The sequence below is a fragment of the Triticum dicoccoides genome, chromosome 2B (assembly GCF_002162155.2).
Source record: "Triticum dicoccoides isolate Atlit2015 ecotype Zavitan chromosome 2B, WEW_v2.0, whole genome shotgun sequence".
NCBI classification, from domain to species: Eukaryota; Viridiplantae; Streptophyta; class Magnoliopsida; order Poales; family Poaceae; genus Triticum; species Triticum dicoccoides.
In genome coordinates, this window is record NC_041383.1 from 363580879 (window position 1) to 363599263 (window position 18385).

Here is an 18385-nt window from a genome sequence, read left to right on the forward strand (position 1 = left end):
CGAGAATGCAATTGCTACAATTGTGGGAGACCCGGACACTTTTCCAATGAGTGTACGACACCCCACAAAAGAAGAGAAGAATCACCCAAGAGGAGAATTAGAAGAGAAGAATCACCACCAAGAGAGAGGAGGAGTAGAGATGATCGTTATGAACTAAGAACATTCCGGAGAAGCAAGGATTCGGAAAGGTAGGACAAGTCATCAAGGAGCTACACAAAACGAAGACATCAAGCTCATGTTCGTGAATGGGTATCTGGCTCCGACTCCGACAATCACTCCGAGAGAAGCTATCACTCCAACTCCGAATATACTCAAGATGAAGGTGTTGCCGGTCTAGCACTTGTGTCAACCAACTCCTACGACATATTTGACTCACCAAATGAAGGACTTGGAAGATGCTTCATGGCTAAAGGACCAAAGGTAACACACCCCGAGTATGTTGATTTCAATAGTGATGAAGATGACTTGCTAGGTGATGATGATTTACTTGTTGACAACTCTAGTGATGAATACTATGATGAAACGTCAATTAATCATGCTAATGAAGATAAAACGAATGACAATGATAAGGAGAAGATTGAGCTTCTAACTAAAGAACTAACCACTCTTAAGTTAGCTCATGAAACTATCTTAGAAGATCATCGAGAACTTTTAAGGACTCATGTGAAGTTACGCTTTGAAAAGCTCAACCTTGAGCAAGAGCATGAGTTCTTAAAGGCAATCAATGATGATCTCCGTAAGAAAAGTTCTTCTCACATTTCCAAGCGTTTACTCTTATATACTTACATGCCTCAAGTCAAGTCCACTAACAAGAACAAGAAGGATTCTTCCTCTAGTAGTAACAATAATCATGCTAAATCCAATGTTGTTGCTTCTAGTTGTTCTCTTGATTCCACTAATGATTCTCTTAGCCAGTTACACTTGAGCAAGAAAATAGCTTATTGAAGGGAATTATAGAGAAAGGTGTTTACAAGAGCCTTGCCGAGAGTAAGCAATTTGAGGAAATTGTACGCAAGCAAGGAAGGCACCGGAAGAACCAAGGTGTTGGTTTTGAACGAAAGTTCAATGCCAATGGAGTTGAGTGGGAAGAAGATCAATATCCCAAGATGAAGTTTGTTCCTCAACAAGAGAAGTATGATCCCACTTCCTTCAAGGGGACACAAGCTCAAGATGATCTTCCACCACAAGACCAGAAGAAAAAAATGCAAGGACAAGCTTCAAGAGGAGATTGATGCATTTGAAGAAGCTCCTAATGGCTTGGTCAAGTGGGTTCCCAAGACTACATCAAGTTCTACTTCATCAAGTACGACGACAACTCCAAGGATTCCCATCAAGATGATGTGGATCCCGAAGAAGAAGAACTAGAGAGTTCTTGAGGGTGACTCCGCCAACATATTTCACTCATATCATTTTGGCAACAACAAGTCCAATCAACTTCCACATCTTGCACTAGTTCAAGGAGTCATAAACCCTCTTGTTGGTAAGATAAGGGACAAGGTAACCTAATGCTTTCATAGACATCATCTTGGCGTGCATCACTCTATGTCTATGGATATCCTTGTTTGTTCCTTGTGGGACTAACCCGTGTAGGTATTGAAAGTGCAACTCACTCCAAGGGATTACTCCAAATGATCTACATCAACATTGAGCATCCACATCTTCAACAGCTACATGAAGTCCTCATCGACAAAACCCAAGGTTAGTTTATCCCTCTAAGGGGGGATCTCACATCTAGGGGGAGCTTAACTCTAAGAATTGAGTCAAAGCAACTCTAATGGTGTGAACACATCAATGCATTATGTAAAAGTGGTAACCCCACTTGAGCTTAAATGATGAGTATGACCTATGATCAAATGTTCTCATTTGACTCCTAAGTCAATATACTCATATATAGATGACCTAGTCATCGCCAACTGTTTGATAGATGCTAGAATTGGTTGTGCCTGCTTTGCCACATATTTCATTTGCCATTTTATTGTGTGAGCATGTTGGTTGCATATTTTACTCATTTGAGGACATCCACTTGTTGCTTTGATTGATTGGTTTCTTTTTCTTTTGCCAAGTGGATGGACAAGAATGCCTAAGAACCTTCTCTAGCTATCTACGCTTTTCTTGTCTCAAACTCTATTTAATGCTACATCACAAAATTTGATCAAGTCAGATTCGAACCACTCTGTGTGAGGAGCACTCGGAGTCCCCGATTAGTCATAGACTTAAACTTCCAAAACTTCTTTGTGCGTCTCGGTCGGACCGATTTTTCCATTTCGGTCATACCGAGATCACTAAGTCGATCTAGGTTTTCAATCTCAGTGCAACCGATTTGAACTTTTCAGTCACACCGAGTTGTTGTAACTGTCAACAGTTATGCATCTCGGTGCCATCGAGTTGTTCCACTCGGTCACACCGACAAGGTCGGGCTATATATACTCACGGGCAAAAATTTGGAAACTTTCTCCAAACCCCTTCGCCCGCGCATAGCTCGCTCTGCCTCCAGGGTCTCCGGATCGGCCTCCTTGTTGCCAGCCGCCTCCAGTCGCTGGTCTCCAGCACCGTCAACGGAATTCACCCCCGCCATTGCCGCCGTAGCGAGTTCATCGCCAAGCTAGGGTATGGACTCAATCACAGTGCTATCCCCGTCCGATTCCTAGCACATTGTGTTCATCATGATTCTTGCCACGATTGAAACTACTCTATCCAGTCAGAACAATCCATAGTTTAGTAATGAATTGAAAATTTAGGGTTAGGTTTCCGCCGAAACCATCTCGGACCCACCAAGTTGCAGAACTCGGTTCCACCAATTCGGCTAAGGCCATTGCACAAGTGATTCTCGGTCTGATCGAGAATTGCAAATCGGTGTGACCGAGTTCAGGACTTTGTGAAACCCTAGCAGTCTTGGTGCCACCAAACTTTGACTCGGTCTGACCGAGTTCACTAATTTTGGTTCCAAAAGCTGCTTCAGTATCACCGAGTTTGCAAATCGGTTGATCCAAAATGCTTTCTGTGGAAAACTAAAACTAAGTTTTTGAATCATTCTTTTGCAAAAACCTCTGTATTTTGTGATGCTCATCCACTCTATCTCATCTACATCTATTCACAGGGTCAGTAGTCAGTGTTTGCAACATGTCTGATCAAAGTGACAGCCAGAACAGGGAAGAGGAGCAGGTTCAGATGAGTGAGGGCACTAGTCCCTCTAGTACCTTAGATGATGACAGCAGGAGCACCCCAAGCAACTGAACCAAAGCTGCCACCAGAACCAGAAAGAAGAAAACCTCAGAATCTGAGGATGAAGACTATGTGGCAGTAGAGGATGAGGCCACTTCCAAGAAGAAGGTGGTCAAGAAAGAATATGGATCAGCTGCAGCCACTAAGCCAGTAGTGTAGAAAAAGGCACCTGCAAGAAGGATACCCACTTCCAAACCCAGGAAGGTTGCCAGTGGAGAAACCATGAAGTTTACTATTGAGTCAGAAGATGATGCTGCTGGTCAATACAAAAAGAAGAAGAGAGTCAGAACCACTACTGCCAAAGTTCTTGGCAATCCTTCTATGAGGAGAGACTCTGAGGAAGAGGAAGAAGAGGTTGCTGCACCAGCACCCAAGGCTCAGAAGCTTATGGGTGATGCTATTAGGTCATTGGTTGCATCATCAGAGCCCAAAGAAGCACCCAAAGCTGCCTCCAAACCAAAGACTGCACCAAAGTGGAATACTAGAAACATATCTGCTGCTGAGAAGAACAATGCCCCAGTGCCTGAAACTGCTGCTGAAGAAGAAGAAGATGAAGAGCATGTTCTGAGAAAGTTGAAGCCAAAGATTCCAGACCACAATGATGCTCATCCTGTGGCTGAGAACATGAAGCTGAGGAAGGATGCATGACTCAGACAGTGGAGGTTGTCTGATCCCTATGCTATCAGGAGAAGGACTGTTGTTGACTACAGGTTCCATACTAAGGAACATTAGGATTTCTATGAGACAATATTGTTGGACAAGAAGCCTATAGTTTGTGACATGAGGTGGGTGGACTGGACCTACATGAAGGAAAATGAGGAACACTATCATGGAGTGTATGACAGTTTCAGTGCTTGTGGAGTTGCAGACTTTGTTGGGCAGAATCTCACAAAGTGGAATGATGAGATCATTATGCAATTCTACTCCACATCACATTTCTATCCAGATGGCAGGATAGTCTGGATGTCTGAAGGTACAAGGTACCAATCAACTATTGAGGAATGGGTAAATCTGATCAATGCACCTAAGGAGAAGGAAGATGACTTGGATGTCTATGCCAAGAAGAAGATGTATCACAACACTATGCCACATATGTACAGAGAGATCCCAGATGCTGCAGTTGAGACACATAAGTTTGGATCTGTACACTATCTTCTATCAGGACTACCAACCATCAAATGGATCCTCAGGCACACTCTCTTGCCCAAGTCAGGTGACCACAACATGATCAGAGGCCATGCAATAAACTTGGTACACTTATTTGATGTGCCACAGAAATTCAAGGTCATGAGCCTCATTGTTGAGACTATCAAGAGGACAGCAGCTGACCAGAAAAGAAGTTGTGGGTATGCCCCACAGATCCAGGAGCTTATAAACTCCAAGATGGGCACAGACACATACTTGCTGGACAAGGAACATTTTGCCATCTATCCAGACTTTGAGGATAACCAAGTGGTTATGAATGAAGATGAGCCATCTTCTGTGCATGCTCAAGCCAAGAAGGAGAAGGCAAGGACAGAGAAGGCTACCAAGATGCCAACAATGGAAGAGGCATCTCAGTACTTTCTGAAGAGCAAAAAGGATCAACTAGGCTACTTGATTGCATCCACTCTGAGGATTGAGAAAGGGCTAGTCACCTTGACTCAAAACCAGGAGAGCCTGGAGAGGATCATGGAGCAGAAGTTCTATAACTTGGATGTGAAGGTAACTGAGATCCAGTCTGTTGTTGAGCAGCTTCAGGATGACATGGAGGAGAGGAAGGGCAAGACAACCACTGATGCATTTGCCAGAGTGCCTAGAGCTCAGAGATCAGCTGCAGTGCCAGTGACAGACACCAGAGCCACTTCATCCGCACCAGCTACAGCTCCTACAGCTCCAGTGCAACCAGCTTGAGCACCCACACCTCCAGCTCCATCCACATCAACTGAAGTCTTCGTCCAAGGATCCATCTCTACACCACCACCTGAAGATCAAGCCTGAGAGTCGATCTAGTGCTATGCATTTTCTATGAACTTTTTGGTAACTTGTTGCCAAAGGGGGAGAAAAATGTATAGATCATAGGCTTCGAGAGAAAGTGTTGCTTTTTGTTCTCTCTTGCTTTGGTGGTTAAACTCTATTTGCTTGTTTGAGATACTCTATGTCTGTGTGATACTTGATGATCAGGTGTTTGATCATATGCTACTTTTTTTGCTTGTTGGATGACATTATCTCACTTATCTCTATATGATCATTCACTTTGCTTGGTGATGAGTGCATGTATTCAGTTATTATCATTTTGAGCACTCCACCAAGATGTATGTGACATGGAAGACTTACCCATGAGCCAAACTCCTTGTGCATTTGCAGTCTAAAGAAAATCTTAAACTATGCACAAACTTAGGGGGAGCTCTTGCTTATCACATACTTCTCAAAGCGACAATGTTTTTCACTCTTATTATCATTTGTCGAAGCTTTGATCTATATGTTGTCATCAATTACCAAAACGGGGGAGATTGAAAGTGCAACTATCCCTAGGTGGTTTTGGTAATTCCTAACAACATATAGCTCATTGAGCTAACATCATCCGAAGATGAATATTTCAGGAAAAGCTCAATGAATGGCATGGCATGGATGATAAAAGTGGATCCCTCAAAATTCTAAGGATAAAAGGATTGGCTCAAGTTCAAAAGCTCAAGACTCTACATTTTATATTTTAGTGATCCAAGATCACATTGAGTCTATAGGAAAAGCCAATACTATCAAGGAGGGATGAGGTGTTGCTTAATGTGTTTCTTGCTCCACAGTCCTTAGTGATATGCTCCAAAACTCTCAACCACTTTCTCATATCCACATATGACATAAACCAAAAGTCAAACTCGGCCCCACCGATTCTTTCTACCCGGCGCCACCGAGTTCAGATGTCATAGCCACTGCCACAAACCCTAGGCAAATCGGTCTCACCGATAGGGATCTCGGTCTCACCGAGATGGGGTTGTAATCTCTCTGTCTCCCTTCGTAACATTTCGGTACCACCGAGATGAGCGATCGGTCCCACCGAGATTGCAATGTAAACTCCCTGTTTCCTTTTCGTAACATTTCGGTCCCACCGAAATGAGCGAATCGGTCCCACCGAGTTTACCTGACCAATTCTCTGGTTAGCTTGTTACCAAAATTGGTCTCACCGATTTTGTGTAATCGGTCTCACCGAGATTATGTTATGCCCTAACCCTAACCATATCAGTCCTACCGAGTTGCATGTCGGTCCCACCAAAAATCCTAAGGTCACTAGATTTGCTAAATCGGTCCGACCGAGTTTACCAATTCGGTCCCACCGAGTTTGGCAAGTTGTGTGTAACGGTTAGATTTTGTGTGGAGGCTATATATAACCCTCCACCTCCTCTTCATTCGTGAATAGAGCCATCAGAACAAACCTACACTTCCAACTTGCTGTTTCTGAGAAGGAACCACCTACTCATGTGTTGAGGCCAAGATATTCCATTCCTACCATATGAATCTTGATCTCTAGCCTTCCCCAAGTTGCTTTCCACTCAAATCTTCTTTCCACCAAATCCAAATCCTGTGAGAGAGAGTTGAGTGTTGGGGAGACTATCATTTGAAGCACAAGAGCAAGGAGTTCATCATCAACACACCATTTGTTACTTCTTGGAGAGTGGTGTCTCCTAGATTGGCTAGGTGTCACTTGGGAGCCTGCTACAAGATTGTGGAGTTGAACCAAGGAGTTTGTAAGGGCAAGGAGATCTCCTACTTCATGAAGATCTATCACTAGTGAGGCAAGTCCTTTGTGGGCGACGACCATGGTGGGATAGACAAGGTTGCTTCTTCATGGACCCTTCGTGGGTGGAGCCCTCCGTGGACTCGCGCAACCGTTACTCACCGTGGATCGCCGCCGGCGACCACCGCGGCTCTCGGGCGCCGACGAGCTTCGTCCCCCCCCCATTTGAAAGTTTAAACCTGACGAGTGGGACCCCACCGTCAGCCTCTCTACCCTCTCTATTGAATCGTTTTCTGGAAGCGCCTTCGGGCAAAATGCGCTTTCCCCTCTGGGCTGGCGTATTCAACACTGGAACGTTTTCTATTTTTATAAGCTAGCCCCTGGGAACTTTTTGTTTCATTACAGATGAGTCCCTGGATAAAAACCTTTATAACTTTTAAACAGAAAGGTATTTTTGATTGATTCTTTTTCTGTTCTCTTTAAAATTTTGTCTAGTTTTTTATCAGCTTTATTTGAAAAATATTTGGAATACTTTTTGTGCACCCCTTGGTATTTACGATAGCGCATATATTTTCTTTATACCGTAGATACCGAAGGAGGTGACGGAGCCGCGAACTTCACCGAGCTAGGCTCCGACTACTCTGAACCAGGCAAGCATGTTTGAACTTTTGATATGATGAGTGTCTTGGCATGTTTTGCATTTAGTTAGTTTCAGGGCATGTTGAGAAGCATATCGATGAACGTTATTTTATGCAATATTGAGGTAAGTGAGCTCGATGATCCATAAGTGGATGGATGTGAGTATGAATGGCCATGTGTTGGCATGAGGATGGGTAAGATGGCAGTGTCGTAGCATGCCAGTCTTATGCCAGACTATGTGACTTCAGTGTCAAACCGTATCAGTCCAGTTCCTCTCATTTCCTTCCCTGTACTACCACATGTATTCCGCAAGGAATATGGTTTAGTAAGTTGCAAACCGCTTTTCTGGTACACACCAAAAGGAGAGGCCGTGATGATGGTTCCATGGCCCTGGATTAAAGCCAGTCATCCGGTCAGGGGGCATGGGTGTTTCCGGTTGGGACCGAGAGTGGGGCACCCCTTAGAGCACGCGTATATAAATTTGATCCCATGCTATTCGAGATTGTGATCTCCCCGTCTCAAAAGTTTTTCTTGGACGATGTCTAGGGTGATTCCTAGCATCGAGAGGTAGGATGGGTGTGTACTGGTTAGCTGTGTTTTCTTTCGAAATACCGTAAACGGAACTAGTCCTTCTTGACTACGGAAATCCGTTGGCTGTGGGAATAATTTTGTACAAACTCTGCAGAGTCATATATTCCTCCAAATCATCTATTGCATGTCCTAGATCGATATTATCTTATCCTGATCAAATGTCAGTTTTGATGACAGAGACTCCGGTGAATCGCATGAGTGCTAAGTCCGGTTAAATGATTATTCCTGTGGATGGACTAACCCATTCATTCTCATGAATTGAATATTTATTATGAGTATTATTTCCTTGCGAATAAAAGCCCTTTCTGCGATGTCGCTCAGACGTCCGACTGTGGCATTGTTGTATTTTACTTTCTTTTAAAGCCCTTTCTGTGATGTTGCTCAGACGTCCGACTGTGGCATTGTTGTATTTTACTTTCTTTTAAAGCCCTTTCTGTGATGTCGCCCCGACGTCCGACTGTGGCATTTCTTTTAAAGCCCTTTCTATGATGTCGCCCCGACGTCCGACTGTGGCATTTCTTTTAAAGCCCTTTCTGTGATGTCGCCCTGACGTCCGACTGTGGCATTTCTTTTAAAGCCCTTTCTGTGATGTCGCCCCGACGTCAGACTGTGGCATTTCTTTTTAAGCCCTTTATGTGGTGTCGCTAAGACGCCCGACTGTGGCATCATTTCCTTATATTTATTTATTCACCTTTCGAGGCGTCGCTTCAGACACCCGATCGGTATTTATTTATGTTTTGTTGGGATTTCAGGTGGACTACCGCCGTTTCCCTTTTACTTACCTTGTTATGCTAATTTTTGAATGTATATGGGTGGATTATTCATGACGCATTCATGCATGCATTTGTTATATCTTACGTCCGAACTGTCTTGCGAGTACTTTCAAAAGTACTCACTGGCTTGTTGATTTGGCCAGATGCTGACGAAGGCGATCTCATGGATGAAGAGTTTGATAGCGAGTCCGACACCTAGAGGAGTCCCAGTCAGTCTTGTGCGACCCTGGATTTGGTCACTGTTTTATATCCGCTTCCGCTACCAAATAAATTCATCGAGCCTCACCTCGACGCTCGATGAGATGACAGACTTAGAGTCTTGTATTTCTCTCCCCGCTGTGTTTCCCCACCACCGCCCTATCCTCGAGTCAGTAGTATGCCTCCACACCACTGTGTCATGTCCGCCATTATGTATAATTATTGGCGTGCTTGTAATAATTTGGTTGAGCAACCGTAGTTCGACCCTGTAATATATTTTATGCTACTGGCTTATTGTATCAAGAATTTGTCTACCAGTGAGGAGGATTTCTCTCATACTGGACTCAAAAGATTGGTTTCTCAATAAATATTTTTATTGGAAAACCGGTTGTGACACTGTCCTTGACCGTGGACACGGCTATTCGAATAGTTTTACACTCTGCATATGTTGCACACTTTACCCACAAGTTCCGGGGAACTTTTGTGTCATCCACGACCCACGGTACCTCAAGTACCCGGGGTAAGCACCCGATCACTACCTTTCCCTAGATGACACTAACATGGATTCCACTCGATTGGTAGTAACCCCCGTGCCCAACATTTCACATCTTAAAATTGTGGAGCCTCGCTCCCATATTCAACACATACCACAAGCACGGGGTACCAACGGTGTGTCCAGTGCCCTGTGAAAACAGTCATGGCCGCCCTACCTGGCACGACCCCGTCCCGGGAGAGCGCACCAACAAATCTCCCATCACTAGTAATGCGGGCTCCAAGCTAGTATCGGCCTAGGTAATCAATAATGCCCTTTCCCATACAAGGGTAGAGTGGTTGCGCATGTAAGGTTGGAATAACGGTCGCAACTTAAACCAATCAGTTTTTGAAAACAACACTCACACTTGCCTCGGTACACCAGTTCGTCATCAAGTGGTTACCCATCTCATTACCTCCCTCGGGCATAAGTGGCACCCGACAGGGTTTTCAAAAAGTCTTTTGAAAACACTTTGCCTCCATCACCATGTATAATCCCGTCCCTTTTTGCGTAGCAACTACTTTAGCATCCTATCTACTCCCACTGCCATAACCCTCATAGGAAGGTAGGGTCATGTACAATGCAAGTATCAACAAGGAAGTAGCGAAAGCAACCCACTAAAGTGGTTACCACCTCATCATGATTCTAATGCAACAACAATAAAGTGCTATATGACATGCATAAAAAGGGTTTCATAGTCATGGTCAAAGGCTGCTTGCCTGGTTCATCAGAGTCTTCAAATCTTCTGGTCCTTCTCCAAGAATTTCGTCTATTTCGTCAACTAACGTTGGAAACAATCACAATAGGCAACACAACAAGGCAAAAATAAAAGTGCTCTAAAAATATGTATTTTACTTTTCTGGGACATCTCTGGTTATATGAAGAATAACCAGAGTGGTTTCATTTGGACTGGGTTAGTGGATATTTCTGAACATTTTATTATGATGGAATCAATGGATTTGTGGATTTGCAAGAAGTGTACAGAAATATTATTTTGAAAAATGAGCAAAGGCACCCATTCAACAAAGAATTATTTTAGAAGCATCTAGGAGTTGGTTTCACTGGGTTTGGAGTTCAAATGATTTAACTATGAATGTGCAAAGTTGACAAATATGAAGAAATGGCTCACTATTTTGTGTGGCACAGAAAGTATTAAGAAAAATGTTCATAAAATAAGTTATGAACTTAGAAGCATCTAGGAATTTGAATCATGGCTTTTGCATCAGAAATGGGCTCTCTGTGATTTTCTAAAGTTTGTGACAGAAATGGAAAAATGGGATTTGTTAATTATTTGTGAAAGAAATATTTCTAGAAAAATGTGCAAATATGCATGAATTTAGAAACAACTAGAAATTTGAATCATCAAATTTGGAGTCCATTTGAATTGTTTAGGAATTTTACAATATTTATGAAAAAATAAAAAGGAAGAAAAGAAGTCAACCTTATAAAGCGCACCGGGCGAAGCCCAGCTAAACAGCGCGTACTGGGCTCGGCCCAGTGGCTCAGCTGGACTGGAAGAGGAGGCGACATCAGAGGCGGGTTAGCGAAGTGCGCCAACGCGCAAGGGAAGCGGATCGGGCCGAAGTCGTCTCCACTTAAATGGGCGAGGCCCACCCGCCGGGTCGCTGATGAGTGGGGCCCGGTGCATAGGCCGTTTCCTACCTCCCGCTCGAACAGAGCAGAGGCAGGGGAGGCGAGGCCGAGCAGGCGCCGGCGCTCTTCCGAGCGGCACGGGTCACCTTCGGCGGCGTATGGCACACTGGTGGATCCAGCGCGACCAGGCGCGCCCATCTAGGTGCTCCACGCTCGCGAGGGAGCCCGGGAAGAGAAGGAGTTTCGGGTGCGGCGGACTGGGGTGTCGTCGAGGATGAACTTGACGCCACGGCCTCCGGGGAGTGTAAATGAAGAGCGGGAGAGCTCCGTGGTGGTTGCGGTGATGCAATGACCCCCATAGGTGGAGAGGAGGGGGCTCGGACGACGAGAATTTAGGCGATGGCCGGCGGCTCGGCTCCGGCCATGGACGAGGTTGGAGGGCACGAGAGGAGGTGCGGATTGGACCGGGGGATGCACGGGAGAGAGAGAGAGAGAGCAAAGGGGATCCAGACGGAGGTCAGGGGCGGCCTTATATGGCAAGGCCACGGCTCTCCGTGGACGCGGCCTACGGGTGCCCACGGAAATGGCTAGGGTGGCCACAGGAGGAGGCTCGGGGCTGTCTGCGGCGCTCGTGGGGGTGGTGTTGGGTGTAGGGAAAGGAGAGAGAGAGTGAGGGGCGAGCTCCAGGTGGAGCCACGGGCTCGCGCACGCATTGGCCGGCTCGGGCGGCTCTGGGCACGCGCGGCACAGGCAGGACAGAGAGGGGAAGGAGGAGGACAACATGGTGGCGTGTTGCGGACGTCGAGGCACCTCGAATGGTGCAAGGGGGAGGTTTGAGGTGGTCGGGGGACGCGGCGTCAACGGTCGGGAGCACGCTGACATGCTCTAGAGCGCGCAAATGGCCGGCACCCACGGCTTTTTCTTGCGTCCTCACGCGCCCACTTGTGTCTAGTGGCTGCATAGGGGAGTAAACAATGTGGAAAAGGCATTGGATGCCCTGGGACTTGCCAGGAGTGAGAGAGGGATGAGGAAGGGAGGGGAAAGTGGCTGTCCAGAGAGGAAAAATGGGTCCCTGTCCCCCTTAATCATTGCTCCTTGGGCAGCTGAGCATGCAGGAGGTAGAGGGGGAGCAGATGGGGCCGTGGGAAAGAGTTGAGCTCATGGAGATTAGTGGAAATGGACAAAACATGCATTTTAAGTTTCTGCCAGAAGGTGTTTGATGGAGGTTTCGGCAAGGAAATGGATTCCAAATGATATGAAGATTAACAGGATCAAGTGTCATATAGAAATGAGGTTGATCACCAAGTTGGAGCTCATTTGAAGAAAGTTGACAATGCAACTTTGGTAAACCCTAGAAATCAACAGAAATGGACTTTCCAAGATTTAGCCATGCAAATCTATTCTACTTGCTGCACCACTTGGTGTAGTGTCATAATTTGAGGTTTTGAACATGTCCACAAAAGTTGAGATCAAAAGGAGAAAGTTTCCAATGTAGAGTTGTTCAAATTTGGTTCTGGACAGGAAGGGTTTTGGGGCACTTTGATCAATTTAACTTGTTCTCCAACTTGTGCTACTTGGTCTAGATGATTTATTAGACCATTTTAGCATGTGGACCAAGCTTGAGAGTATTTGGGAAAGTTTGCTAATGCAAAGTTGTTCAAACTTTAAAAAGGGAAGAAATGGTTTTGAGAGGGTTTCATGGGGTTATACTATTCTCCATGACATGAGACTTGGCAAAATCATCTAATATGTCATATGTGACATGCTAGAATTTTCTTGGAATTTTTAGTGGATATTTCCTTTGTAAATATTTCAAAATCTTGAAATATCCAGGTAGGGTTTTTGAGGGATTTGACCAATATTTTGAACATGACCATGTGTTGAAACTCTTATATATGGAAACTATATGTCCATTGAGTTTCCCTAAATTTTCACAAATATTTTTAAAGCATAAAAAATAATTTTAACCTATTAAAGACCATTTCTGGCCTAAAGAAAAATCCTTTAAATAAAATAGCAAAATAGCTTTTAAAAATATATTTTTGTGGTTTATGGGAGCCCTATACCTACTAGGAGTCAAAAGTATTCTTTGAAAGATTTTTAATACCCCAAATCAAGTACTTGCAGTGCAACCTCAATCGAGGTTTTTTTTGGAAAACTAAATTTAGAAAATACTTTTTGGCCAAATTATTTTTGTAATAAAATTCTATACTATACTATACACATGGCATGATCATTGGTTCAAGAGTTTGGAGCAAGGAGATGAAGTATAGGAGTTGGAGGATTTATTTGATTTTTAGAGCACTTGTAAACAACAGACAAAATCCAATCAGTGCAAAGTCCAAAACACTCAGAAGTTTTTGTCAAACCACATTTTATCATTATTTATCATCTTAAGTGTTGTGCCATGAAAATCAGGGTGTGACAGGGCAGTACCCAAAGTACCGGTCCACCCACATATCAAATTATCAAAGTACCGAACGCGAATCATATGAATGTGATGAAAACTAGCTTGATGATAATCCCAATGTGTCCTCGGGAGCTCCTTTCTCATTATTAGAAATTGTTCAGGCTTATCCTTTGCTACTTAAAGGATTGGGCCACCTTGCTGCACTTTATTTACTTTATTTACTTGTTGCTTGTTACCATTTATCTTATCACAAAACTATCTATCACCTACAATTTCAGTGCTTGTAGAGAAAACCTTACTGTAAACCGCTTATCATTTCCTTCTGCTCCTCGTTGGGTTCGACACTCTTACTTATCGAAAGGACTATGATTGATCCCCTACACTTGTGGGTCATTAAGACTCTTTTCTGGCGCCGTTGCCGGGGAGTGTAGCGCTTTTGGTGAGTGGAACTTGGTAAGGAAACATTTATATAGTGTGCTGAAATTTTCTGTTACTTGTCACTATGGAAACTAATCCTCTGAGGGGCTTGTTTGGGGTATCTTCACCCCAACCAGAAGACCAAAGAGTTGCTCCTCAACCTACTGAACTTTATGAAAGTATTTACTTTGAGATTCCTTCTGGTATGATAGAAAAACTACTAGCTAATCCATTTGCAGGAGATGGAACATTGCATCCTGATTTACACCTTATCTTTGTGGATGAAGTTTGTGGATTATTTAAGCTTGTAGGTATTCCCGATGATGTTGTCAAAAGGAAGGTCTTCCCTTTATCTTTGAAGGGAGATGCATTGACATGGTATAGTCTATGTGATGATACGAGATCTTGGAATTATAAGCGATTGAAGTTGGAATTTCACCAGAAGTTCTATCCTATGCATCTTGTTCATCGTGATCATAATTACATATATAATTTCTGGCCTCGCGAAGGAGAAAGCATCGCTCAAGCTTGGGGGAGGCTTAAGTCAATGTTATATTCATGCCCCAATCATGAGCTCTCTCGGGAAATGATTATTCAGAACTTTTATGCTCGGCTTTCTCTTAATAATGGCAACCTGCTCGATACTTCCTGTGCTGGTTCTTATATGCTGAAGACTATTGATTTCAAATGGGACTTATTGGAAAGAATTAAATGCAACTATGAAGATTGGGGTTCCGACGATGGTAAGGAGTCAGGTATGACACCTAAGTTCAATTGTGTTAAATCTTTTATGGATACCGATGCTTTCCGTGGATTTAGCTCCAAGTATGGACTTGACTCTGAGATAGTAGCTACTTTTTGTGAATCTTTTGCTACTCACGTTGATCTCCCTAAAGAGAAGTGGTTTAAATATAATCCTCTAGTTGAAGTGAAAGTAGTTGCACCTATTACAGTCGAAGAAAAGACTATTACCTATAGTGATCCTATTGTTCCTACTGCTTATGTTGAAAAACCTCCTTTTCCTGTTAGGATAAAAGATCATGCTAAAGCTTCGACTGTTGTTCGTAAGAGTAATACTAGGACTTATAGACCTCCTCAGCAAATTAATGTTGAACCTAGTATTGCTATGGTTAAAGATCTCTTGGAAGAGGATTTAGATGGGCATGTTATTTCTTTCTGTGGTGAGACTGCCGATATTGCTAGACCTGATACTAAGACACGTAGACCTGTCGTAGGCATGCCTGTTATTTATGTTAAAATAGGAGATCATTATTATCATGGCTTATGTGATATGGGTGCTAGTGCTAGTGTAATACCTTATACTTTATATCAAGAAATTATGCATGACATTGCACCCATTGAATTAGAAGACATTGATGTTACTATTAAGCTTGCTAATAGGGATACCATTAAACCCTTTGGGATTGTTAGAGATGTTGAAGTTTTGTGTGGGAAGGTTAAATACCCTGCTGATTTTCTTGTTCTTGGTTCCCCACAAGATGATTTTTGTCCCATTATTTTTGGTAGACCCTTCTTGAATACAGCTAGTGCTAAGATTAATTATGAAAGGAATATTGTCACTGTTGGCATAGATGGTATGTCTCATGAGTTTAATTTCGCTAAGTTTAGTAGACAACCTCGTGATAGGGAACCACCTAGTAAGGATGAAATTATTGGTCTTACTTCCATTGCTGTTCCTCCAACTGATCCGTTAGAACAATATTTGCTAGACCATGAAAACGATATGTTTATGAAGGAAAGGGAGGAAATAGATGAAGTGTTCCTTAAACAGGAACCTATGCTGAAACATAACCTTCCCGTTGAAATTCTTGGGGATCCCCTCCACCCAAGGGTGATCCCGTGTTTGAACTTAAACCCTTACCTGATAATCTTAAGTATGCTTATCTTGATGAAAAAGAAATATATCCTATTATTATTAGTGCTAATCTTTCAGAGAAAGAAGAAGAAAGATTATTAAAAACTCTAAAGAAGTATCGAGCAACTATTGGATATACTCTGGATGATCTTAAGGGCATTAGTCCCACATTATGCCAACACAAAATTTCAGTGGAGAAAGATGCCAAACTAGTTAGAGATCCTCAAAGGCGGTTGAATCCCAAGATGAAGAAAGTGGTAAGAAAGGAGATACTAAAGCTCCTTGAGGCAGGTATTATTTTTCCCGTTGCTGATAGTGAATGGGTAAGCCCTGTTCATTGTGTTCCTAAAAAGGGAGGTATTACCGTTGTTCCTAATGATAAAGATGAATTGATCCCGCAAAGAATTATTACAGGTGATAGGATGGTAATTGATTTCCGTAAGTTAAATAAAGCTACTAAGAAAGATCATTACCCTTTACCTTTTATTGATCAAATGCTAGAAAGACTATCCAAACACACACATTTCTGCTTCCTAGATGGTTATTCTGGCTTCTCTCAAATACCTGTGTCAGCGAAGGATCAATCTAAAACTACTTTTACTTGCCCTTTTGGTACTTTTGCTTATAGACATATGCCTTTTGGTTTATGTAATGCACCTACTACCTTTCAAAGATGCATGATAGCTATATTGTCTGATTTTTGTGAAAAGATTTGTGAGGTATTCATGGATGACTTCTCAGTCTATGGATCCTCTTTTGATGATTGTTTGAGCAACCTTGATCGAGTTTTGCAGAGATGCGAAGACACTAGTCTTGTCTTGAATTGGGAAAAGTGTCACTTTATGGTTAATGAAGGCATTGTCTTGGGACACAAGATCTCCGTGAGAGGTATTGAAGTTGATAAAGCCAAAGTTGATGCTGTTGAAAAGATGCCATGTCCCAAGGACATAAAAGGTATAAGAAGTTTCCTTGGTCACGTCAGTTTTTATAGGAGGTTCATTAAGGACTTCTCTAAAATCTCTAGGCCTCTGACTAATTTATTGCAAAAAGATATTCCTTTTGTCTTTGATGATGATTGTGTAGATGCATTTGAAACACTTAAGAAAGCTTTGATCACTGCACCTATTGTTCAGCCACCTGATTGGAATTTACCTTTTGAAATTATGTGCGATGCTAGTGATTATGCTGTAGGTGCTGTTTTAGGGCAAAGAGTCGATAAGAAATTGAATGTTATCCAGTATGCTAGTAAGACTCTTGATACTACCCAGAGAAATTATGCTACTACTGAAAAAGAGTTCTTAGCAGTTGTGTTTGCATGTGATAAGTTTAGACCTTACATTGTTGATTCCAAAGTTACTATTCACACTGATCATGCTGCTATTAAATATCTTATGGAAAAGAAAGATGCTAAGCCTAGACTCATTAGATGGGTTCTCTTGCTCCAAGAATTTGACTTGCATATTATTGATAGAAAGGGAGATGAGAACCCTGTTGCAGACAACTTGTCTAGGTAGAGAATGTTCTTGATGACCCACTGCCTATTAATGATAGCTTTCCTGATGAACAATTAGCGGTCGTCAATGCTTCTCGTACTGCTCCTTGGTATGCTGATTATGCTAATTACATTGTTGCTAAATATATACCGCATAGTTTCACATACCAGCAAAAGAAAAAGTTCTTCTATGATTTAAGACATTACTTCTGGGATGATCCACACCTTTATAAAGAAGGAGTAGATGGTGTTATTAGACATTGTGTGCCTGAGCATGAACAGGAACAGATTCTACGTAAGCGTCACTCTGAATCTTATGGAGGACACCACGCTGGAGACAGAACTGCACACAAGGTACTACAATCTGGTTTTTATTGGCCTACTCTCTTCAAAGATGCTCGTAAGTTTGTCTTATCTTGCGATGGATGTCAAAGAATAGGTAACATTAGTAGACGTCAAGAAATGCCTATGAATTATTCTTTTGTTATTGAACCGTTTGATGTTTGGGGCTTTGATTATATGGGAGCTTTTCCTGCCTCTAATGGTTATACACATATTTTATTTGCTGTTGATTACGTTACTAAGTGGGTAGAAGCTATTCCAACTAGTAGTGTTGATCATAACACTTCTATTAAAATGCTTAAAGAAGTTATTTTCTGAGGTTTGGAGTCCCTAGATATCTTATGATTGATGGCGGTTCACATTTTATTCATGGTGCTTTCCGTAAGATGCTTGCTAAGTATGATGTCAATCATAGAATATCATATCCTTATCATCCGCAGTCTAGTGGTCAAGTAGAGTTGAGCAATAGAGAGCTCAAATTAATTTTACAAAAGACTATGAATAGATCTAGAAAGAATTGGTCCAAAAAACTTGATGATGCATTATGGGCCTATAGAACTGCATACAAAAATCCTATGGGTATGTCTC